The sequence below is a fragment of the Ambystoma mexicanum genome, chromosome 1q (genome assembly GCF_040938575.1).
Source record: "Ambystoma mexicanum isolate Mex_15411 chromosome 1q, UKY_AmexF1_1, whole genome shotgun sequence".
In the NCBI taxonomy this organism is placed as follows: Eukaryota; Metazoa; Chordata; class Amphibia; order Caudata; family Ambystomatidae; genus Ambystoma; species Ambystoma mexicanum.
In genome coordinates this window covers 835,286,307-835,311,464 of record NC_090922.1, presented here as the reverse complement: position 1 = coordinate 835,311,464, position 25,158 = coordinate 835,286,307, and the positions used below count along the sequence as shown (strand labels likewise).

The 25,158-nt window shown below is 48.0% G+C and overlaps 1 protein-coding gene across 3 annotated transcripts in view; it reads left to right on the top strand.

Annotated features, from left to right (window-relative positions):
• The window catches only part of CEP350 (centrosomal protein 350), a 2,433,119-nt gene that overhangs the window by 1,475,224 nt on the left and 932,737 nt on the right, over window positions 1-25,158 (top strand). The window lies entirely within an intron of this gene.

Sequence of the window (25,158 nt, the reverse complement as noted above, 5' to 3'; positions counted from 1 at the left end):
AGCCAGAAAGTAGTTCTTCCTTCTTTCTATCCTCCTCCTCATTTTGGTAAGGAAGAGGAGCGACTCCATAGTTTGGATCCTAGTAGGGCACTTTGCTTTTATATTTCCAGGATGTCCAGGGTCAGTGTGGACAATCAACTCTTTGTGGGGTATGCTGGACACCGATTGGGCCAGGCTGTTACCAAACAGACCTTGTCCAGGTGGATTATCCTCCCCATTACTGAGTGTTACCGATTGGCAGGTAAGGACCCTCCTGAAGGGTTGCGAGCTCATTCCACTAGGGGCGTGGCTACTTCCACAGCCCTACAACGGGGAGTTCCTATTGGGAATATTTGTGATGCAGCAACATGGGCTTCTATCCACACCTTTGTTAAACATTATTCCCTGGATACGATCCATGGTCAAGATATGGCCTTTGGTAAGGCGGTTCTTTATTCCGCCATATGATTGGGTACTCTAAATTCTTTTCTCTCCTCCATTTTCTGGTACTGCTTTGGGAGTCTGTCAAAGATGTGGAATACGTTGGAGGACACAACCCATTCGAAGAACAAGTTACTTACCAACTGGTAACATTCTTTTGATTGGATGTTCCTCGTACGTATTCCACCCTGCCCCTCTGGAGAATTTCCTATGCGATTGCACCTTACGTTTCCGCAAGGCTATGTGCAGTCAAGCAGGCATTGGATTGGTGCCACACGTTATGGGGTAAAAAACATAAACTGAGGCTACGTTGCCGTGCGTCCTATATATAACATCCAGTGATGTCGACCATCGACAGAGGCCCTCGAGGAACAACGTATTGACGTCATTGACGCAGGATGCCGTATGCTGAAAATTTTTCCAAAGCAGCCCAGCTGTGGTTATTGCCTGTCAGAGATGTGGAATACATCGGAGGAACATCCCATCGAAAGAACGTTACCAGATAGGGTAAGTAACTTCTTCGTCTAGGGTAATAGAGTTTCTAGGATGGGGCGCAAGCCTTCTCCCCCATTCGAGCAAGATGACCTGACCGATATCCTTGATAAGAGTCCTCAGAAGGATCTGGTACTCCCTTTTCATATTGCCCTGCAGAAAAGGGTAAAGACAAACTGGGAGGCACCTGAGGTGCAAGTCCAGCAGTAAATAAAAACTTCACCAGAAAGTACAGGCCATCGAGTAGCAATCCTGACTATTGTTACGCTCACCTGGTCTCTGCAGGGACGTTTGGGCACGGTTGGAGCCCTCCCTGGACTTGGCTTCCCTGGAATAGACTCCTACCAAGCTGCTGTAGTGTGGGCTCCGCTGGTCGCTGGCACTGCCCCCGAGAGAATACGAGAGGCAGTGAGAATGCAGTGGTTGGATTGCGGTTTCCCTCAAACCCTTCGTTCCAGAATGAGGTGAGCATGCGTTTACCCATATAGTCTCACCTGTTTTCTTGTGAGGATGAGCTCTCCGTCCTGCTGCTCATCAGCAGGGGTGCCTCTGATGGACCTAGTTGCTTCACTGGTGCATGTGTGTGGCGGCCCAGACCGGCTGTGACGTACCACTTTGAAGGTAAGTGTTCTTAACAAAGATTATTGTACGTATCCTTATGCAATGATTGTTCGTAACCTTTTGCAATGTCTTTTTCCCGTGATTATTGTCTGTAACCCTTGTAATGTCTTTTCTCTCCCCAATAGGTGTGAAGATGGCCACGCAGAGTCACAGTGTTGGGAGCTAGGCCAAATGGTGCCAGAGGGAATTGCGGAGCTCCCAAATAGGAGTTAAGTTGGTTTTCAAGGTCGAACGCAAGGCTTAGGTGTTGCGTGGCCAAGCGTAAGATATTTATGCAGTTTCTAACCTTGTGTTTTTTTCGCTCTTGCGGGGCTGGCCTGGTGGCGTCAGACGGGAAGCGGCTATCCGAAGACCTACCAGCGACTAATGGATGGATGGATCCGTGAGGATGCTGGGCGAGAAGAAGAGTTCCTGCGTAGCTAAACGTCCGGAACAGGTGAGGATGCGCTCCGACTCCGATGACAATAGGAATCAAGTAAGATGCGATGCGCTGCCGGTGATTGGATTGCAGGAGACAGGTAGGCTGCGCGTCGAGCCGTGGTATTGCTGGAAGCAGGTAAGGTACGTGCTTTAGATGAAGTGTTGGAGTCAGGTCAGCTGCGCTTCAAGCGGTGGTGTAGCTGGAGACAGGTAAGGTGCGCGCTGACGATGATGTACTAGATCCTGGCGAGATGCGCGTTGAGATGATGAGCTGGAAACAGGTAAGAGCGCTTCAGGCGGCGTTAAGCATTACGCTGCAGAAAGCAGACTAACGCAAAGCGCTTGCATGCGTGTGGGGCTGGCTTAAATAGCCTGGTCCTAGTCACTCCCCTTTGGCCCGCCTAGTGGCTCCTCCTGGCCACTCCAAGGGACTGCTGCACGTGCTCCCCAATGCTCTCTAATGGCCAGGCCCGGCCTGGATGCACGTGCCCCAGACACAAAGTGTACACTTTCTCATGAGCCTGGCGCCATAGGCGCCAGGACTGGGCCCATGTGGACCCTTTAGATGAAAAAGATTGTGGCCCTTGCCTTGTGGCCATGACACTATTTGTCTAAACATCCTACACCAGAAAGCGTGGTAGTTCAGGCTGCGACTTTCGCCTCCCGTGATATAATATGGACCTCCTCTCCCTCCTTTCTCATAGTGTGACACAACGCATTCTCTTTTTCCACCTGATTATTTCTCTCCATACCATCTTTTGTATCACTTACAACTCTTACAGTGACCTCTGTGTCTCTAATAACCAAATTGCCAAGTTGCTTACAGTGGGTGATGATCTCCATATCTTTTTCTTTTAATAGCCTTTTACTAGCAGATGAGAGGGCTTGGAAAGAATCGTGCAATCCCACTGTGCCAACCATGCACACCATCTCCGAAACCACAGCGCCCACTCAATTTGTCTTGTGAAATTTGTCATCAAAGAAGTCCTTGGTTTTTAAAGGGTGAGTGGGTGGGGAGGCAGTCCTAGATTGCACAAGCGGTCTGGGTGAATGAGATTTCAGCGTGGAAGCAAATAGCTGCACTTCTTAAAAATCCGAGATCACTGGTGGAGCATTCAAAACTGGAAAGAACTTGGAGCTAAGTTTGAAGCTTCCACCCTCACTTGATGGTGTTACATCAGTCACACTGGCTGAATCATTCAGAAACCTCAAAGCCGCCTTGCCAAGGCTGCCCCCGCCCACAACCTCACGGGATACATTTAGCGTGGACTGCCCCCTGCTCCGAAGACCATAGTGAGGCAGTTTAGCTGTTACATAATTGATCCACAATGTTTACACAGTTAGCAGGGTAGCGAGAAAACAACCTAACTATCTCAATAGGTCTAACAAAGGCACCAAGGCCGAATAGCCACTGTGTCCAGATTTCGGAACGCAGAGCTCTGCTGAGCACTGCGGAGATTGCCAAGACACTCCTCCTCGGTGGGAAAATTGGCTTTTTTTAATTATTATTTACATATTTAACTTTTAAGGAACAATTAAATAACAAAGTGAAATTTCAGGATAACAAATCATTTCAATACAACAAAATAATGGATAGGCAATCAGCAAGAAACTTAAGATAAAATAAAAAAACAGATTGTATAAACAATAAGAAGAATACCCACAGGATTTTTAAAATGTTAAACAAAACTTTGATACAATATTGTCAAAAATTCCAATAATACACATACCAACACAAGACACACAACACAACATAACACAACACTAACCGCCCCCTCAACCCTCCCCCTCTTCACCCACTCTTAAGGAAATAAAACATAAACAACCAAACTCCGGCCAAATATTAAACATAGAATTCATTAAAAACACTCCATTGTTCATTATAAGCTTCATCTCTATGCAATTTGCCAAATTCGATCTTCTCAAAACGCGAAAGGAGCTGCACATGTGTTAGGCAGAAACCTGTGCAGTTCCCTTTTGGAACACTGCAAAAGATTTAGGACTACAGGTGTTAGCAGTAAACCCACTTGGTAGCAGTCTGTACCACCCAGATTTGCCTGGTAGCTGTGGCTGAGCAGTCAGACTTCCCTCAAGAAGTGTTAGGCAGTATGCAAAGTATACACATTAGGTACTCAGACACAATAGTACAAGCAAACACTGACCAGAGCTTTGGTATCAAAGTATATAATTATTTATTTAAAAACACACTGTTTGAAACACTTCAGCACTCTTATTGTAAAACACTCTAAACACAGTTACTATTATAATATATACAACCCTTATTCCTTATCAGACAAGTCTTAGTTAACACCACATATTTCCAGACAGAGGTGAGCGCTTAACTATAGATGCCACTCCAATAAGTTCATGAAGAAGGGAGGGAAAAAGACAGAATATGGGAAGAGACACCACTCTAAGATTTAGGGACACTTTTAGCAAGGCAGAAGAGCAAAACTCACTTGTGAGCCAAAGTCCATAGGCTGGGCCCACTCTTAGAGAGAGCAGAGCACAAATGCGCCCAAGATCACACAGTTACACTAGGCTTTGAAAGTCTTGCAGAGAGTTCGAAAAGAGTTTAGAGAGGCTCAGAAAAGTTTAGCCAGGGTGTCCCAGGCTAACCCAGGTTCGAAAGCCGGGGGCTAAATCTACCCCATACAGTCGGTGGCAAGGGAAGCCAGGCGGAACACGGTACCTTAAGTGGGAAGGATCCTCCAGCGGTGGCAGTTGTTCCTGGCAGCGGGTGCAAGCCTCGGCGTCGTCCAGGGCAAGAGAAGATCTCGACTTGGAGGAAAGACGAAGGTTGTTGCACTGCTAGGGAAGAAACCAGCCGCAGAGTTTTCCGGATAAAGGTATTACCCTTTATTTCGCAGTCGTGGTAAAACGTGGTATTCCGGTTGCCGGGGTGCTTGGCACAGGCAAGGCTGCCACGAGATGCGTCGGGAAGGCAAAAAGACGGTGAAACTGGTTATCCCCACCAGTCAAAGGAAGAAGACTCTCCGGCGGGAGATCTCTGGCGTTGGGGAAAAGTGGTGAGACGGTCCAGCAGGGCTCCACTGGTGGTGTCGTCGTGGCAGGTCGGCTCAGCTTCTCCCTCTTCGGATTCTTAGGTCCTGTGCGACTTCTGAAGTTCCAGTCCCCAAAGCCCAGCTTTTATGCAGAAAACCCCCATTCACTCAGCCTAGCTGTCACTCAAACATGCTAAGTGGTGAGCCGGCCGGCTCACCACTTGGGCCAATCAGGACGGAGTGCGACTTGAGTTGCCTAGGCAACTCAGTCCAGGGTGCCTAAATCCCTTCCACCCCTCCTAAGTACCCCAGACAGAGTGGCACCACTTTGGAGGGCTTCTGTGGAGAAGCCCGCCAAAAAGTGGAACAAAGGGCTCGACTTGGGTTGGAGTCACAGAAGAGAACACAAATGCCATTTAAGAACCGAGTTTTGGCAGAAAATACCAACCAGAGAATTAATAATAATTAAATAAACCAGCGGTATGTTCGAGGCTATCGTAATTAAATTAATAAAGATAGTAGCCTCGAACAATGGGAAAATCCCATAGAGAAATATTTGCGGTTGAATATAAAAAGTAGTATCCACTGCCACCAGCCAAAGCTCGATCAGGGGGGACGGAGATGTGCCCCCTTGACTAACAGACCCCGGGGCAATCGAATTGCCCCGGCCAGTAGGACACAATATGATGGTGTGTACTGGTTCTGTTCAGAATTCAAGACTAGTAAAGTCAATGGGGACTTTACATGCCCTGGGAGACAGTAGTCAGTCCCAGGGTATGGAGTCTATACTGGGGTGCCACTATGACACCCCTGTGTTACTGCACTGAGGGTGCTGTGTAACACACATCACAAAAACACATGAAGCCCTATGGAGTAAAAGACCCCATAGCCCATTAAACACATTTAGAGTCAAAGGAACACACACAAATCATGTTCAAGAGTGAGGGTAAAAGAGTCTCACTCTTGGCAGGAGAAAAAAATAAACCCCAAAAATCCAGCAAAGCTGCTGGGGGACTCACTAGGTTAGGAAATTCAGCCTAAACAGAGAATTCTCCCTAACAACATGTACTAGCCATTCTTCAAATCATGGCTTTTTCCTTGTTTTCCAGACATGCAAAATTTGTCTAGCGGCCACCAGAAGAACTTTAGTGACCCAACACAACGTCACACAATCCAAATGTCGAACACAATTTGGGGATTTCAAAAGTACAGCCAAAGTTGTTCTTGGAAAAGCAATATTCCACACCATGTCAATCCTATCTAGAACATTATTCCAATACCCATTCACCTTTGTGCAATCCCACAACATATGTAACATGGTGTCCCTTTCATTCAAACAACCACAACACTTATCACTATCACTCAGGCCAAATCTATACAATCTATCTGGAGTCCAATAAAGACGTCCTAAAATTCTCTGATGAATGTAGCGTAAATTCAGGTCCACTTTCGCCTTTATCAGGACTCTCCATATGTTTTCCCATTCTTTCAAAGACAAATCTACTCCTAACTCATTATGTTAGGGAGAATTCTCTCTTTAGGCTGAATTTCCTAACCTAGTGAGTCCCCCAGCAGCTTTGCTGGATTTCTGGAGTTTGTTTTTTTCTCCTGCCAAGAGTGAGACTCTTTTTTTCTCCCACTCTTGGACATGGTTTATGGTGTTCCTTTGACTGTTAATGTGTTTTATGGGCTATGGGGTCCTTTACTCCATAGGGTCTCATGTGTTTTTACTATGTGTGTTACACAGCACCCTCCGTGCAGTGACACAGGGGTGTCATAGTGACACCCCACCATAGACTCCATACCCTAGGACTGACTACTGTCTCCCAGGACATGTAAAGTCACCATTGGCTTTATTAGTCCCAAATTATTAACAGAACCAGTACAAACCATCATAGTGTGGACGTACTGGTCGGGGCAATTCAATTGCCCCGCGGTCTGTTAGTCGAGGGGGCACGTCTCCGTCCCCCCTGATCGAGTTTTGGCTGGTGGCAGTGGATACTACTTTTTATATTTAACCGCGAATATATCCCTATGGGATTTTCCCATTGTTCGAGGCTACCAACTTTAATTATTTAATTCTCATAGCCTCGAACATACCGCCGGTTTATTTATTTAATATTAATTCGCCGGTTGGTATTTTTTGCCAGGACTCGATTCTAAAATGGCGTTTGTGTTCTCTTCTGTGACTCCAACCCAAGTCGAGCCCTTTGTTCCACTTTTTGGCGGGCTTCTCCACAGAAGCCTCCAAAAGTGGTGCCACTCTGTCTGGGTACCACAGGGGGTGTGGGAGAGGGTTTAGGCATCCTGGACTGAGTTACCTTGGTAACTCAAGTCGCACTCTTGTGTGATTGGCCCAGCATGTTTGATTGACAGCTAGGCTGAGTGAATGGGGGTGTGCTGCATAAAAGCAGGGCCTTGGGGACTGGAACTTCAGAAGTCGCCCCAGGACCTGAGAATCCGACGAGGGAGAAGCTGAGCCGACCTACCACGACGACACCACCGGTGGAGCCCTGCGGAACCGACTCACCACTTCCCGACGACAGAGAAGATCTCCCGGCTGGAGAGGCTTTTTCCCCTGACTGGTGGGCACAACCAGTTTACCACCTTCTCTTCGCACCCCAGACCGGCTTGTGGTCGAATTGCCCGTGCCAAGCACCCCGGCAACCGGATAGCCACTTACCACTGGACCGCGAATCAAAGGACCGCTCTTTTTACCTGAGAAACTCCACGGCTGGTTTCTTCCTGGCAGTGCAACGGACTCCTGTCTTCCTCCCCGACGAGATCCTCTCTTCCCCCGGACGAAGCCCCGACTTGCATGCGCTGCCAGGAACAACTGCCCCCGCTGGAGTATTCTCACCACTTTAAGGTACCGTGTCCGCCAGGCCTCCCTTTCTAAAGATTGCTACAAGGTAATAATAACCCCTTAACCTTCTGGACTGGGATGGCCGCCTTGACCTTCTAACTGGTCCCTTTCTTTGGTCCAACTCTTTTTGAACCTTTTCAAGACTTTTGTGCACTGCAACCGTGTGACCTTGGACACATTTCGTTTGATCCTCTTAAAGTGGATCCAGCTTACTGAACTCTAACTTCACGGTTTTACTTTGCCTTCCCCTCTTGTTGTGTTCTTGTAAAAGTGTTGGGACCTGTTTCAATTTATTCGCTGCTTTTCTCTCCCTTTTAAAACAAATTATTAGAGTGCCATCTGCGTTAAGCGCTCACTGCTGTCTGAAAATAAGTGGGGCTTTACTTAAGACTTGTCTAATATTCTTCTAAGGGAGTGTTTATCTTTTAGTGACCGTGTTTTTGAATTGCTTACTATTAGTGCCTGTGTGTTTCTCTAGATGTGGTTTTAAATAAATAATGATATCTCTTTTACACAAAGCCCTGGTAAGTGTTTACTTGTTCTACTGTGTTCTTTTGACCTATTGTGAATACTCTGTATACTGCCTAACTCTTCTTGAGGGAGGTCTGACTGCTCAGCCACAGCTACTAAGTGAATCTGTGTGGTACAGTCTGCTACCAAGTGGCTTTACTGCCAAACACCTGTAGTCTTAAATCTTTTGCAGTGGTCCCAGAGGGAACTACACAGGTTTCTGCCTAACACATTAGACCATGCAAGTTTTAAGTTATCCCAGGAATCGACTGAATGACTCTCCACCGGAAAGAGTTTAAAAAAGCTTGACACTTTATGGGGAGCAGCCACAATAAAATCACATCTCTCGGGTCTTTGTACCAGAGGAGTGGACATCATATTTTGTCTTTCAATTAATAATGTTTTAAACAAGTTATACCTTCTTTGTTGCTGCTTTTGTAGGCCATAATTCCTTTGTAGGTACTCAAAGGTTTGCATCCCCCCACCATCATCACACCAAACATCATCTAGCAACAATATGCCTCTGTTGATCCGTCTCCTCCAACACAACATTCTATTATCAATTTGTAAGCCTGGATTCTGCCAGATGGAGGCCTCACCGTGCATGTGCAACCCTTGACCACTACTCAAAATCAATGAAGTGACAGCATCCCTTGAAGATAATACTGTTTGCAAATTCACAACTTGTTTGGGTACCCTACTGAAAGAATACAGACTTTTAATGAGAAACGGTCTCATTTTGTATTTTTCTATCCGAGCCCAAAGTGGAGTCCCCAAACACATTTGTAGAAAAATAAAAAGCCAATTTTTTTTTTGTTGTCAAAAAACCTTTCTAATAATTATCAAGAACAGGGTAACCAAACCCTCCATCAGGAACACTTCGAACCATAAGATAATTTGGAATCTTAGGTCTTTTCCCAATACCCCACAGGAAATTTTGAAAAACTCTATCTACTCGACCCAAAACCTTCTTGGAAGTGTCTGAATGACTTATAAGACTTTAGGCAAGAGAACCATTTTGATGGCATTAATCTTAGCCCAAATAGATAATGAAAGCCTTCCCCATTTACGAATATCCCGCAAAGAATATCTGATTCCATATATATTTTAAACCCAGCCATGTCTTTTAAGTCTCTAGTGAGATATACCCCTAAATATTTCACACATTCATTTTCCCATTTGCAGTTCCAGTCCATCAACTGGTTACGTACAGGAGTATTCCGTACTGGAAATACCACTGTTTTTTTCCCAGTTTATTTTGTAACCTGAGAGTCTACCGACCTCCTCAATCATATTTCTCAAAATAGTACCCCCCCTCGTCAGGGTTGCCAAGAACAATGGTAACATCATCTGCATAGGCTAGCGTTTTAATTTCGAGCTCCCCCACTCTAAACCCTGAAAGACACGGAGCATGTTGAATATAAATTAAAAAAGGCTCCAAAGCCAAATTAAAAAGATAAGGCGACAAAGGACACACCAGACGTGTGCCCTTAAAAAGCTTAAGAAGCTGACAAGACTCCATTTACCCAAACCCTGGCACTGATATCCGACTGTAGTGCTCCAACTGCATTAATGAATAAAGGGCCAAAGCCCATCCTCAACAGAGTGAAATTTAAGAAGGTCCAATTTACACTATCAAACGCTTTCTTTGCATCCAAGAAAATAAAGAGCAAGTTTCCTGTTTCTGTGTTTGATGGGCTCAGAATGTCAAGGAGGGTTCTAATGTCATAACCATAGCAATGCTTCATAAAACCTACTTGAGTCTCATCTATCAAATTACTTATTGTTAGGCAGAAACATGTGCAGTTCCCGTAGGGACCACTGCAAAAGGCTTAAGACTACAGGTGTTGGCAGTAAACCCAATTGGTAGCAGTCTCTACCACCCAGATTTACCTGGCAGCTGTGGCTGAGAGCCAGACTTCTCTCAAGAAGAGGTAGACAGTATATAGAGTATACAAGATAGGTACCAAAATACAGTAGTACAAGCAAACACCGACCAGAGCTTTGGTATCAAGTATATAATTATTTATTTAAAGACACACTTAGAGACACTCTAGCACTATTATTGTAAGCAAATTTAAAAACACAGTCACTATTAATATATATAATATAATATATATACATCCCGTATTCCTTATTAGACAAGTCTTAGTTAACACCACTTATTTCCAGAGGTGAGCGCTCAACTAAAGATGGCACTCCAATAAGTTAAGAAAAAGGGAGGGAAAAGGCATAAATTAGGAACAGCACACAACACAATACTTTAGAAGCACTCAGCAAGGCAGGAAAGTCAAAGTCTACTTGTGAGCAAAAAGTTCAGAGGCCAGGCTCCCTCTTGGAGAGAGTAGAACACCAATGCCCCAAGATCACACAGTTTAAAAGGCTTGGAAAGTCTTGCAGAGAGTTTAAAAAGGAATCAGTTCAGCTCAGAAAAGTTCAGTTAGCCAGCCTAGGGCCAACCGAAGTGGTAAGATGAGGATTTACGAGACACCCCACACAGACCGTTGCGAGGGAGGCCAGGCGGACACAGTACCTTGAAAGTGGAGAGAATCCTCCAGCGGGGGCAGTTGTTCCTGGCAGTGGATGCAAGTCGCGGTGTCGTCCAGAGGAAGAGGAGATCTCGACGTGGAGGAAAGCTGAAGGTCGTTGCACTGCCAGGGAAGAAACCAGCCGCGGAGTTCTCCGGTTAAAAGGTACTACCCTTTTATTTGCGGTAGTGGTAAAATGTGGTATCCCGGTTGCCGGGGTGCTTGGCACAGGCAAGGCGGCCACGAGATGATCCAGGAAGTCGAAAAGGCGGGCAAACTGGTTATCCCCACCAGTCAAAGGAAGAAGACTCTTCGGGATGATGATCTCCTCTGTCGTTGGAAGAAGTGGTGAGTTGGTTCAGCATGGCTCCACCGGTGGTGTCGTCGTTGCAGATCGGCTCAGCTTCTCCCTCTTCGGATTCTTTGGTCCTGTGGTGACGTCTGAAGTCCCAGTCCCCAAAGACCTGCTTTTATGCATAAAACCACCATTCATCAGTCCTAGCCGTCACTCAAACATGCTAAGTGGTGAGCCGGCAGGCTCACCACTGGGCCAATCACACAAGAGTGCGACTTGAGTTGCCGAGGCAACTCAGTCCAGGGTGCCTAAACCTCTTCCCACACACCCTGTGGTACCCAGACAGAGTGGCACCACTTTGGAGGGCTTCTGTGCAGAAGCCTGCCAAAAGTGGAACAAAGGGCTCAACTTCGGGTTGGAGTCACAGAAGCGAACACAAACGCCATTTTGGAACCGAGTTCTGGCAAAAAATACCAACCAGTGAATTAAAATTAAATAAATAAACTGGCGGTATGTTTGAGGCTATGTTAAAAAGTATTAGCCTCGAACAATGGGAAAATCCCATAGGAATATATTTGCGGTCGAATATAAAAAGCAGTATCCACTGCCACCAGCCAAAACTCGCTCAGGGGGGACTGGACAGTGCCCCCTCGAACAACAGACCCAGGGGCAATCGAATTGCCCCTACCAGTACGCCCACAATATGATGGTTTGTACTGGTTCTGTTCACAATTTAGAACTAGTAAAGCCAATGGTGACTTTACATGCCCTGGGAGACAGTAGTCAGTCCCAGGGTACGGAGTCTATGTTTGGGGTCACTATGACACCCCTGTGTTACGGCACGGAGGGTGCTTTGTAACACACATACCAAAAACACATGAAGCCCTATGGAGTAAAAGACCCCATAGCCCATAAAACATATTATAAAGTCAAAGGATATCTCAAATCATGTCTAAGAGTGGGGGAAAAAGAGTCTCACTCTTAGCAGGAGAAAAAATAAACCCCAAAAATCCAGCAAAGCTGCTGGGGGACTCGCTAGGTTTGGGAAATTAGCCTTAACAGAGAATTCTCCCTAACACTCATAAACTTATGCAACCTGATCGTCAAAAATGTAGTAAATAACTTAACATCAACGTTAAGAAGTGATATAGGGTGATAGTTACAACATTTGGTTGCATCTTTCCCCACCTTAGGAATCACAGTTAAAATTGCTTCCTTCATTGATGGTCATAATGAACCCTCCATAACAAACCGGTTATAAAGAGCACAGAGTTCTGGTGCTATCTGTTCACCAAAAGATTGATAAAATTCAGTCGGTAAGCCATCAGGAGCCGGCGATTTTCCAGTCTTCAGATTCTGAATAGCCTGTAAAACCTCTTCAACTAATATTGGAGCATATAAAAACTCTCTGGCTTCGCTAGACAAACAGGGGACATCAATCATATCAAAGAACTCCATCAGCTCACTTTCCAATGGAGTACGATCTTTAGCATAAAAGGTTTCATAGAAGGAGCGAAATGACTCACTTATCTTTTTTGAAGCTCTGTGCTGCCTGTACATTCTTCCGGCTGCAAGACACCCCTACACAGAGACAGATCTAAAGAAAAAGGGGTTGGTGGGATCAGCCATAGGTTTCTTCAGTATGGGAATGACCGTTGATAGCAGGCAGGGAAAAATAACTGTGGTGAAGGAAAGCACGAAGAGGGAGACACAGGGAGAGGAGTTGAGGAGTGCCTGTTTTTTAATCATTTGTGTTGCAAAGGGGTTAGAAGGATGACGGGATGGGTTGGCTTAGTGGTGGTCTGATAGTTCATTGGGACAAGTGGGGTGCTGAGAGTGAGTATTGGTAGGAGGTGGCGAGAGGATGGGTTTGCAGGTCTCATATTTTTGTAATCTTGGTGGATAAGATGCAAAGTCTTGAACAGAGAGGGAGGAGGATACTGAACAAGTCCTTCACAGCATGAACTAGAGGGCTGTGGATAGGTTATGGATGTGGCAGACCCAATATTTGTTTAGTATAGTAGGAAGATTTGGCAGTCAATCGCTGTTGTGTGGGCAAAGAGATAGTGGTAAGAAGAGCAGCACAGCAATGTTTATGCTAGTGGTGCAGGAAGAGGCACATGGCTGTCCCTAGCTGTTTGATGGTTGGTGAGATCACGGTTTGGGGGATGGGTTGAGCAGGCAGGGTAGCAGTAGTCAAGGGAGGTAGCCAGAGTTTTTGTTTATTTGTAGGGTGCCCAAACCCTTAGGTAGCTGGGCGCACCGCTTATCAAGATTACTTATAGCTTGGTTCTTATTGACATACATGAGGCATATACATATGTGCATATGTATAGTTACAATTTACATTTGCTATGTACATATATATTGTTACAATTTGCATGGTACAGATATATACAGGAGCACAGTGTGCTTGCGGTTACTAGATCGTTGTAGCCTGAGAGGAAGGGGGTGGGAGTGAGGAGGTGGGGCAGTGAGTTATCGATCATTGAGTCGTAGCCAAGAGCGGGTGTTGCGCCTAAAGCTGTTATAGGATTGCTCACTTCTTAACTCAACTGCTAAAGCGTTCCAGTACTGGGCTGCTTTTACAGGGAAGCTATTTCCACCTGTTTTTTGTAGGCGTAATCTGGGAATTTGGAGACAGAAGGAGTTAGCTATTCTGGTTGGTCGTGAGGATGATTTCCTAGTTATTCTTTCCGTTAGATTTGGGGGGCTGCATTGTTTAGGCATTTGAAGGTGAGAGTGACCATTTTTAAAGAGAATCCGATCAGTAATTTTTAGCCAGTTTTGGTTTCTTCTTAGGTGCGATATATAATCTCTGGATGGGAAGTTCAACGCTGTTCATAGCGCGTCGTTTTGCAGCGTTTGTAGTTTGTCGGTGATATACTTATTAGCACCTGCATAAAGAGCATCGCAGTAGTCTAATTTAGACAGGATCAAAGCGTTGGCTAGGATAGTACAACTCGCTGGTGAGAGGAAGGGTCTGCAAGCTTTGATAAGTTTGCCAGTATAGGTGTTGGAGGAGGCCAGAGAGTTTACTTGTTTTCTTAGGGATAATGTGGATTCGAGGGGATTGGGTCCTCCGACGTATTCCATATCTATGACATGTAATCACCACAGCTGTGCTGCTTCGGAAACTTTTTCGGCGTCTGCGTCCTGCGTCGATGACGTCGATGCGCCGTCGCCGAGGACCTCCTCCGACGTCATCCGATGTGATAAGTAGGACGCACGACGCCCATAGCCTCAGTTCCGTTTTTTCCGTGAACGTGTTGCTTCGTGTTTCTCGGTTTAAACGCCTCGACTCTTTGGAGTTCTGTTCTTCTCGGTTCTTCGAACCTGTTCGTTTGTGAAAATCCTTCAGAAGATGTCTACTTCGTCTTCGACCCCGCGTCTGGGTTTCAAGAAGTGCGGGGAGTGTGGGTCCAAGATGTCGGTGACGGACTCGCACGACGCCTGCCTCTGGTGCCTCGGGGAGGCCCACGACACGGATGACTGTATCGACTGCCAGTCGCTCACGTCCAAAGCCTTACGCGAACGTAAGAAGAAGTTGTCGGTAGGTCGGGTGTCCAAGCCCCGGAAGCCGAAGTCTGCTGGGCTTTCGACGGATGATTCGAGGGGTGACTCTCCGTGTCATCGTCGGAAGTCTCGTGGGTCTCCTTCTAGGAGTCGGTCTCGCCACTCCTCAGCCTCTTCGAGGCATTCTCGGAAGCGCCGACACCGGTCGTCTTCCAGGTCCTCTTCGGAGGGCTCTGCCCGGCACGTCGCTTACCCCTCCAGCCGTGCGACGCCAGAGGAATGGGCTTCCTTCGGGAAGAAGATGATGGCGATTCTTGAGTCGCAGGGTACTCAGCCGTCCGCGCCCCCGAGTGGGGTCGGTCGTGTGAGGTCGAGAGACACCGCTCGTAAGAGTGGTCGGCACGAGTCACGGGAGAGGTCCCGTTCGGACAAGGGGACTCGTTCTCGACGTACCCGTTCCAGGTCCCGGTCCTCGACGCGTTCGAGACCGTGTGCACCTGTGAGGTCTTCGAAGAAGGCATCGACGTCTGTGGCGTCGAGGGCGTCGACAGGCTTTCTCGAGGCTCTGGCTCCGAGGAAGTCGTCGATGCCGTCGACGCTCAGGTCGTCGAGGGACACGCTCGGGGCTCCGGCCTCGAGGGCTGTGTTGACGCCGCCGATTCTGGAGGCGCTGCATCTGACGTCGACGCCGATTTCCTCGGTGCCGATCCTCTCGGCGCCAATGCCGGTTCTCTCGACGCTGGCGCCGATTCGCTCGACGCCATCGACGCCTTTCGTGTCGGAGGTACCCCAGGGCACGGGTGGACCCCCTAGGAAGGCTTTGGTTAAGAGCAAGCACTCTCGAGTGCCTTCTTTTCGCCACCTGGACTATATTTCAGAGGCGGATGAGGATTCTGATGGCCTGGTTCCTAGTCAGGTTCCGGATGAAATTGTCTCGGGCCATAGTCAGTTTGACGAGTTGAGACAGTCACTGCATGATGCCAGTGGACTGGACACCTCTCCGGAGGTGGAGTTTTGTAGGCCTGAGCCTGGCTCTCATGCTGATTCCTCGTACCGGCGCCTTATGGCTAGGGTTTCTGAGTACTTGGGATGGTCTGCTCCCCCAGGGGAGTTTGTGCAGGATGATCTGACAGACATCCTTGATGTTGGTCCCCCAACTGACCCGGTTCTGCCGTTCCATATGGCTTTACAGAGAAGGGTGGCGTCTTGGTCTGCTCCGGAGAGTCTCCCGGCGGTGGGCAGATCCTTGTCGCGAAAATACCGTCCAGCCAGTGGCGACCCCTGCTACTTGACCAGGCACCCCACTCCGGAGAGTTTGGTGGTGCAGGCGGCCACGGCCCCGGCGAAGCAGGCGTCGTACCCTACCATCCCTCCTGATAGGGACGACAAACGTTTTGATGGCTGGGCGAAGAAAGTGTTTTCTTCTGGTGGTATGGCGCTTCAGGCGGCCAACTCCATTTGTGCCTTGTCGCGTTTCACGCACACTCTGTGGAACTGTGTTGCGTTAGCGGCTGAACATATTCCCGAAGGGAACGAACGGGATGGTTTCCTTGCTATGGTCCAGGATGGTAAGGATGCCATGTGTGAGTCCGTTCAGTCGGGTTTGGACTTAGCTGAATGCGTCAGTAGGTCCATGGCGGCGAGCACCGTGATACGCAGGTTTGCGTGGTTGCGGAAGTCGGGGTTTGCTCCTGATGTGCAGTCCCGGCTCCTCAACATGCCCTTTGACGGTGAACACCTTTTTGGCAGCAAGGCTGACGAGAGCCTTGAGAGGTTGCAGACCTCAAAAGCTGCAGCGAAGTCGTTGGGCGCTGCAGTTCGCCAGCCTCCGCCTTTTCGTCCTAGGGGACAGCAGTGGAGGGGTGGTTCCTTTCGCTATTACTCATCCTTCAGTAAAGCGAGAGGAGCTGGCAGTCAAAGAGGCCAACGCAGGGGTACCAGAGGTGGACGACAGGGTACCCGCGGTGCCAAGGCCTCTCGGGCAGTTGCCTCTTTGCCCTCAGGTAACGCCGCAGCCGCTCCCACTCAGTCGTGAGGCCATGTCCCATGGTTCGCCGGTTGGGGGAAGGCTGGCGCAGCATCTTGTAGAGTGGCAAGCCATTACTTCAGATGTGTGGGTTCTGGAGATCATAACCCATGGCTACTGTCTTCCCTTTCGGCACAGGCCTCGCGACAATCCACCGGGGAACCTCTCTTTGCAGAGTCCGGATCCGCTCCTTGCGCAGGAAATTCAAGCCCTGCTGGAGAAAGGCGCCATAGAACTGGTGCCTGTAGCGGAGAGGAACAAGGGATGGTATTCCCCTTCTTTTTTGATTTCGAAGAAAGACGGGGGGATTGAGACCCATCATGGACTTGCGCGGTTTGAACAAACTCCTCAGGAAGGACAAGTTCAAGATGGTTACTCTCTCTCAAGTCCTCCAGGCCCTTCAGCTTCAGGACTGGTTGGTGTCACTCGACCTCAAGGATGCTTACTTCCATGTGCCGATCCATCCCAAGCACAAGAAGTACCTGAGGTTCGCGGTTGGCGACTCGCACTTTCAGTTTCGGGTCCTGCCGTTCGGATTGACCTCCGCCCCGAGGGTTTTCACCAAGCTCATGGTGGTGGTGGCAGCACATCTCAGGCAAGGGGGGATTCACGTCTACCCCTACCTGGACGATTGGTTGATCAGGGGGAGCTCTCCCGAGCAGGTCCTGGATCCTCTATCGGTCACCTGTCGCTCCCTTCACAGGCTGGGCTTCTCCCTCAATTTAAAGAAGTCCCATTTGACGCCAACACAGCGGCTCCAGTACATCGGAGCAGTGCTCGACACTTCCCTGGGGCAGTGTTTTCCTCCCCAGGTGAGGGCTCTTCACATTCAGCAGATGGTGCACAAGTTTCAGCATGCCCAGACGCTCCCAGCGTTCGAGTTCTTGAGGTTGCTCGGCCTCATGGCATCCTGCATTCTTCTGGTGCCAGAGGCTCGCCTGCGGATGAGATCTTTGCAGTGGGCACTCAAGACGCAATGGTCGCAGTCCTCCGGCAGGATGTCGGACTCGATTCAGGTGCCGTCCTCGGTCGCCCGGGACCTTCTGTGGTGGGCCGTCGAAGGCAACTTGATGAAGGGGGCTCCATTTTGGCTTCCCTGGCCGGAGGTGACGATCGTGACGGATGCATCCCTCACGGGATGGGGAGCTCATGCCAACGGGCTGACAGTCAGCGGTCGTTGGTCTCCGTCGGAGTCCAGACTCCATATCAATCTGTTGGAGCGGAGGGCCGTCAGGCTAGCCCTGAAGGCTTTTCTGCCGTCTGTGCGAGGGAAGAATGTCCTGATCCTGACGGACAACACAGTGGCCATGCACTACCTCAACAAAAAGGGGGGGGCAGGGTCACTTCCTCTGTGCAGGGAGGTGATGCAGCTCGAGTTCTGGGCCATCCAGCAGGAAGTTTCGATCTCGGCAGTTCATCTGGCCAGAGCCGAAAACGTGACGGCGGACGCTCTGAGCAGGCAGAGCGCGATCTCTCATGAGTGGGAGTTGGCTCAGGAGATTCTCCTGGAGATCTTCGCCCTTTGGGGGACCCTTCAAGTGGATCTCTTCGCCTCCAGTGTCAACCGGAAGTGCGAAAGGTTTTGCTCGCGGGAATTTCCTCCAAAAGGAGCCTTAGGAGACGCGTTCGTGGTGGAGTGGTCATTCCCGCTGCTGTACGCGTTTCCTCCAGTCCCCGTCATCCCGCAAGTGCTGCGGAGGTTACGGAAGTTCGGTTCCCGGATGATCCTCATTGCCCCGGCGTGGGCTCGGAGGACATGGTACCCGGACCTTCTCGACTTATCCATCTGCCCTCCACGTCGTCTTCCCTACCGAGACGATCTGCTCTCACGGGAGGGGGGTCAGGTTCTCCATCCAGAGGTCAGATCCCTCAACCTTCACGCTTAGCTTCTGAAAGGTTGAAGTATAAGGATTGGGACCTCCCTGAGGACGTGATGGAGGTGTTGCTTTCGGCCCAAAGGCCAGCAACAAAGTCTCTGTACCGTTGCTGTTGGCGTAAGTTCTGCGACTGGTGCAGAGTTCAGAATGTGGATCCTTTTGCATGTGACATCCCCATGGTTCTGTCCTTTTTACTTTCTTTGGCCCACAGGGGCTTGCAAGTGGGTACCGTTAAGGGTTACCTGGCGGCGCTGTCCATCTTTAAGTGCTCGTCTGAAGAGTGTTCTTACTTTAAAATCCCTTTGATTTCACAGTTTCTGAAAGGGCTCACTAATGTGTTCCCTCCGTCACCTTTCCTGGTGCCCGGTTGGGATTTAAACCTTGTTCTTAAGTTTCTTATGGGTGCTCCGTTTGAGCCTTTACATTCTTGCCCTTTGAGGCTGTTAACTCTGAAAACTGTGTTTTTAGTTGCGGTTACTTCCGCTCGCAGAGTGAGTGAGTTACAGGCACTTTCAGTTAAGCCTCCCTTCACTGTATTTCACAAGGACAGGGTTGTTCTTAGAGTTCGTCCTTCTTTTCTTCCGAAGGTAGTGACGGAATTTCATTTGGCCCAGAAGGTTGTTCTTCCGGCATTCTATCCTCCTCCGCATCCTGGTAAGGAAGAGGAGAGGCTCCATAGGCTTGATCCTAGGAGAGCTTTAAGCTTTTATGTTTCACGCATGTCCCGGGTCAGAGTGGATGATCAACTCTTTATTGGTTACGCTGGAAAGCGTTTGGGGCAAGCTGTGACGAAACAGACTTTGTCTCGCTGGATTATTTTGGCCATCTCGGAGTGCTACCGCTTGGCGGGTAAGGACCCACCGGCTGGCTTGCGGGCCCATTCTACCAGGGGTATGGCTGCGTCTACTGCCCTGCAGAGGGGTGTTCCTATTCGCAACATCTGTGATGCAGCCACCTGGGCTTCAGTACATACATTTGTACGTCACTATTCCCTCGATTCCATACGAGCACAGGATCTGGCCTTTGGCAAGGCGGTCCTTTGCTCTGCTATTTGATTGGCTATTCTAAATTTTGATTCTAAATTCTTTCCCTCCTCCTTGCTTTGGTACTGCTTTGGGAGTCTGTCATAGATATGGAATACGTCGGAGGACCCAATCCCCTCGAAGAACAAGTTACTTTCTTACCTGGTAACGTTCTTTCGATGGGATGGTCCGACGACGTATTCCATATCGCTCCCGCCCTGCCTTCCCTGCTGCAGAATTTCTTTTGCGATTGCAGCTTACGTTCCGCAAGGTTTTGTGTCTGACTGGCAGTTGACTTATGTCACACGTTCTGGGGGAAAAAACTACAACTGAGGCTATGGGCGTCGTGCGTCCTACTTATCACATCGGATGACGTCGGACGTCGGCGGAGGTCCTCGGCGACGGCGCATCGACGCAGGACGCAGACGCCGAAAAAGTTTCCGAAGCAGCACAGCTGTGGTGATTACATGTCATAGATATGGAATACGTCGTCGGACCATCCCATCGAAAGAACGTTACCAGGTAAGAAAGTAACTTGTTCGTCTAAGTAAAAACCTAGTGTCTTCACTTCTTTGGCAACTTTAATAATATTACCATCAATGTTAAAGGCACTATAGTTGTCAAGTTTTTTTTTAGGTTGTTAGCTGAGCCAAGGATCAGGATCTCTGTTTTATCGTCATTCAGGCAGAGGCCATGGGTGGCCATCCATGCCTGAATGAGGGAGTAAATCTCATTCACTAAGGCTGTATCTGACGTGCAATTGCCCATAAGTGGAATAAGGATCTGAGTGTCATCTGCGTAATTTGTATAGGTGACGCCCAGCCTGTCCAATTTGTCAAATAAGGGCTTAGTGTAGATGTTGTACATGGTGGGTGAGACACATGATCCTTGGGGACCCCGCATGTGGTTAGCACCGGATCAGCGGACGCTGCCATGGAGAAGACTCTCATGCTTCTATTGTCATAAAAGGAACGGACCCAAGCTATAGCTTCTCTTGAGAAGTGGGCTGCCGTTGCAAGGTGTTTGCATAAAACTGTGTAGTCCACTAGATCAAAGGCTGCCGACAGGTCAAGGAGGAGTAGCATAGCTATGTTTCCTTTGTCATTGAGTTCATCATTTTGGGCTTTAAGGTCTATTAGTGCTGTCTCCGTGCCGTGCTGGGGTCTGAACCCAGATTGGCGCGAGCCTAATAGTTGGTTAGTCTCAAGGTAGTTTTGGATTTGTATATAGGCCACTTTGTCGATTATCTTCAAGAGAAAAGGGGCTGTCGTGATTGGTCTATAATTGGTGAGTATGGAGGGGTCTAAGATTCGTTTTTTTAGAAGGGGTAGTTTAGAAGGGGTAGTACCCAGGACTCTTTAAGACTGTTTGGGGAAGAGTTGGATTTGAAGGACGCATTAATGAGTTTGGAAATGATAGGGGCTAGTTCTCTATCTGCATCCTTGATTATTTGGGCGGGGCAGATATCACCTTTGCCGTTAGATGGTTTTAGTGAGGCAATGATTTTTTCTGTTTCCAGAATGGAGATTTGGGAGAATTTGAATGGTTCTAGGTTAGGTTGTTTGTTACTCGGCTGGGGGGTGGTGGGGGTTTCTGTTATTGTGAGCAAAGCTTTTTTTGAATCAATTTTAGTTTGAAGGGTTTTTATTTTGTTTGCTAGAGCGTTTTGAATGTTGGTACACCATTGTTTATCTTTAGGTAAGTTATCTGGTGGAGGAATAGGGGATTCTAATTCGCGTAGGATAACAAATAATTCCTTAGTGTTGGAGCCTGCTTTGGATATTCTTTCATTATAGATTTATTTTTTGGTTTGAATGATTTCATTTTTGTATTTAGTGGCCGAGAGTTTGAATTTTAATTTGTTTTCTTCCGAGGGTGTGTTGCCAAATAGTTTCTAGCTTCCTTTTTTCCATTCTAAGTTCTTTTAAATGGGGGTGAACCAAGTGTTCAGATGCGCCTGTTGTTTGCTTTTGCAGTTCTTAAGTGGGGCGATGGAGTCTAGAATCTTCGTCATAGTTTCATTATAAATGTCTACTAACATGTCTGGGTCGGAGTGGCTTGGTATGGCGTTGATCACTGGGAGACCACCAGGTAGGATGTTGTTTGTCGTGATATTTTTCCTTGATCTGGTAGGGAGTGGGGGTGCCATTATTTTGGTTTTGTTTGCTTCTTTCTTGAGTGTTCGATTGAAAGCAATCATGGAGTGGTCAGTCCAGGGTAGAGGTGTGATTTTAGTGATCTTAGTTGGGCAGTTTGCGGTGGCTACCCAGTCCAGGGTCCTGCCTTTGTCATGGGTGGGGGCGAAGACTTCTTGGGAGAGCCCATGTTTGTTAAGCATGGCAGCTATGGCCTGGGCTTGTTTATCATCAGGGTCATTTAGTCCTAGGTTAAGGTCGCCTAGGAGCATTAGTTGAGATGACTCTTTCGTATTAGTATAGTAGAGTATTATTGAGTTCATTGAAGATTAGGTCAATAGTGTGGGTGAGGGTAGACAAGAGAGAGGTTTTTTCATGGTTGGGATAGCGGGGCATGGAGTAATGTTTGAATGTTCTTTGTTACTTGCAGAGGTGGGGAGAAGGGGGAACAGAGATAGTGAAGTTTAGAAGCGAGCAGTTGTTAGAAAAGATTTCTCTAGAAGCAACTTTTCCTCCATAGTCCATGGGCCCCCAGACTTTTTGCTTTTGTTTCTGTATCCTAACCTGACTTTTAACAGTGGAGCACAGCCTTCAACTGCACTCCACTAGGCTTTCATTCATTGTTATGGGGAAACTGACACGTCTTTCAGGCATTCAGTACTGAGAAACGTTGTTTCTTTTAGTATGTTGACTTTGATGCTACTTGTTGGTAAAATTGTTATCATTACGCAAAGTACCGCACAATGGGATCTGTGTGTTTTATGGACCTAGACACCTTCTATCGAATTTAAGGTGATTGTGCAATGTGCCTTGGAAGAGACTGGTGGGAGCAGTAGCTTTTTCTTGTATTTGTGTAGCATTTTACCAAGCCCATACTGTGTTTACCGCATTTGGCTCATCACTGTGGTTAGTGTTTAACAGGGCCGTGCCAAGAGTTATTTTGTCTGTTCCTTTGGCCATTTTGTCTATTGGTCTTCCTCCTGCCCTTCCAGTGCTGGGATTTCCTTATTTGGGAATTCAGTTGCCCACTAAAGCTGCTTCTTTCGTGGGTCTCTGCAGGTCACTTGTGCAGGTACCCAGGAAGTGGACTGGGTCTGGTCCCAATCCATGCTACTGGTGCCAGTGTCTGGTGAGCATGAGAGCCCCAGTGGTCCCTGATTGGACCACTGCTGGTATGCATGGAGCAGATGTTCCCATTGGTGGGCTGGCTGCAAGCACTTGCCTGACTGATATGAGGTGTCCTGCATTCATTCTAGCATATCAGCAACAGTTCAGAACCAGCCTGTAGACTGAACATAGTATCCTGAAGAGCCAAGCAGAACAAAGGACAATCCTGGGATGCACTGAAGAGGGCTGGCAATCCCGTTATTGTCCTGGTCAAGCCCTGCTTTGCGCTTGATCTCAGCAGACCTGTGAAGGTGCTTTGAACCTTTGGGAGTGGTGGGAACAATCACTCCCAACGTCTCCTGGTAACCCTGCAAGTGAGCCTCTTCAGAAGTGTCCCTGGGCCATCTAGTGGGCTGTCCAGCTTAATCCTTGGTTGCCATGCAGGAGCGCCGCCGTTTCGAGTTCCGACCCGAGACTTTGCAGAATCCCAGCGTATCCAACAAAGCACGTCATGCCAGCACCTTTGGCCGTGAGATACGAGGCTGCATCATACTGCGAGAATTTGGTTCCCCTGCATCACTGTGCGACAGTGACGGTTGCTGAAGGCTATTTTTCCACGTTCCTTCCTGTGTCTTGAGACCTGCTGCATCTGTGTTTTCTTCATCCAAATCAAGAATTACAGCTCCCAAACCAGACCTTTTGCCGCACCCGCAGCGCCTGTGCACCTTGAAGCCGAACTCGATGGCGGGAAATCTAACCTCTGACAACCCTTTCTAGACCTGCCAAGTTTGGTCCAAAGAAATCGAGCTAAGGGCGGTGAGTAATAAAGTCACTTACCAGTGGCCCTTTGTTCATCCAAATGCATTTACGCATTGAAGATTATTCTGCCCTCTCTTTGGCTTGGGTAGTATCTGCTTCCTAAACCCTCAGAAAGTTGGGAATAGCTTTGTTCATCATAGTAGATCCTCTCCTGACTCTTGGAACCCGTTTCACCCCTTCAGAATTCTTCCCCTAACTTTTTCTGCTCCCTGAGCAGTACTTTGTGAACTTTATGCACGACCGGGCGCTTTTCCGCGCGCATTGAACATTGAGCACAGGGCTCCATTCATCTCGGGGCTGGACTTATAAAGTTAGGGTTGCCATCTCTGAAGACTTAGTTCTATAAATGTTATTCACCCGTTTCCTTTCCAAGTATTGGTGGAGTTACTAACTTTCTCACACTGACATCAGTGAATATATATATATTATATAGTGTGTTGCGTGTGTGGTGTTTTACTATTGCAATTCAGTATTCATTAGTGGTGTTATTCGGCCAATAATGAATAGTATATTTTCGTACACTTCTGTCTAATTGTAATTCTTGGCGTTTCACTGTGTCTGCTCATTGGAGTCCCCTGATCACCCTCACTCCTCCTGAGATTTAGCCTGGACTGCTCTCCAAGCTAACGTCTGGGTATCTTCCCAGAAGTATCCCCTGTTCATCTAACAAGGGTGGCCTCCTAAACATCTGTCCACCAGGCCAGAGTTTAGAAATCCATTCTAACAACAGTTAGGTGGAAAGAGATGTCAGGAAGCAGAGGAACTAAGAGTGGAAGTTAGAAAGATGCAATAATGATAATTTTGCATTTATGTAGCGCTACAGAGTTTCGCAGTAATCTAAGGAGTTTCCTATGGTGTGATTAGCAAGACTATTCAAATCACTTAGGGAGTGATCAAAGAGTTTTTAGTCCATTTGCAAGTGATGTCCCTTTGTCATTTTGGGGGAGGTGTAACAGCTAATTAGAGGCGGCCTGTTCACTAGTCTGGAGCTCAAAGCTGTGAAGAGCCTCTGCCATTTTGGAGTCAAATAATCTTGTCTTTGTCAGCTTCTCCCCCGGTGGCTTTCTCCAAGATTCTCTCTAACCTGTACATGTGTGTGTGTATGCATTGTGTGTGTTCTCCGTGGAGCACATGTGTGATATGGGTTTCATCTCTGCTCCTATGTAGGCCATGCTTGCAAACCCAGCACGTCTCCATGGACAAGGGAGGTTGCTTTGGAGGTTGTTACCCACTCTGTGCACAAGACTAGGGATGGGTTGGATGCCTTTGGGGATCCTGTGTGCACCACAGCAGGAGAAGCATAGTGTAACTGGCCATCGTCCCCATGGTCTTCAGGGACCTGCCCCCAAGCCTCTCTTCAATGGCTGCATCATATGATGCTCTTATCTTTCCTCTATAATTGCCAAGCATGATCTTCCTTTCTCCTCATAAAGAGGTGTGCAAGCTGTCTGACCCTTCCTGTCTCTGCTGAAGTAAAAGGTTGCTAGTGATAGAGGGCC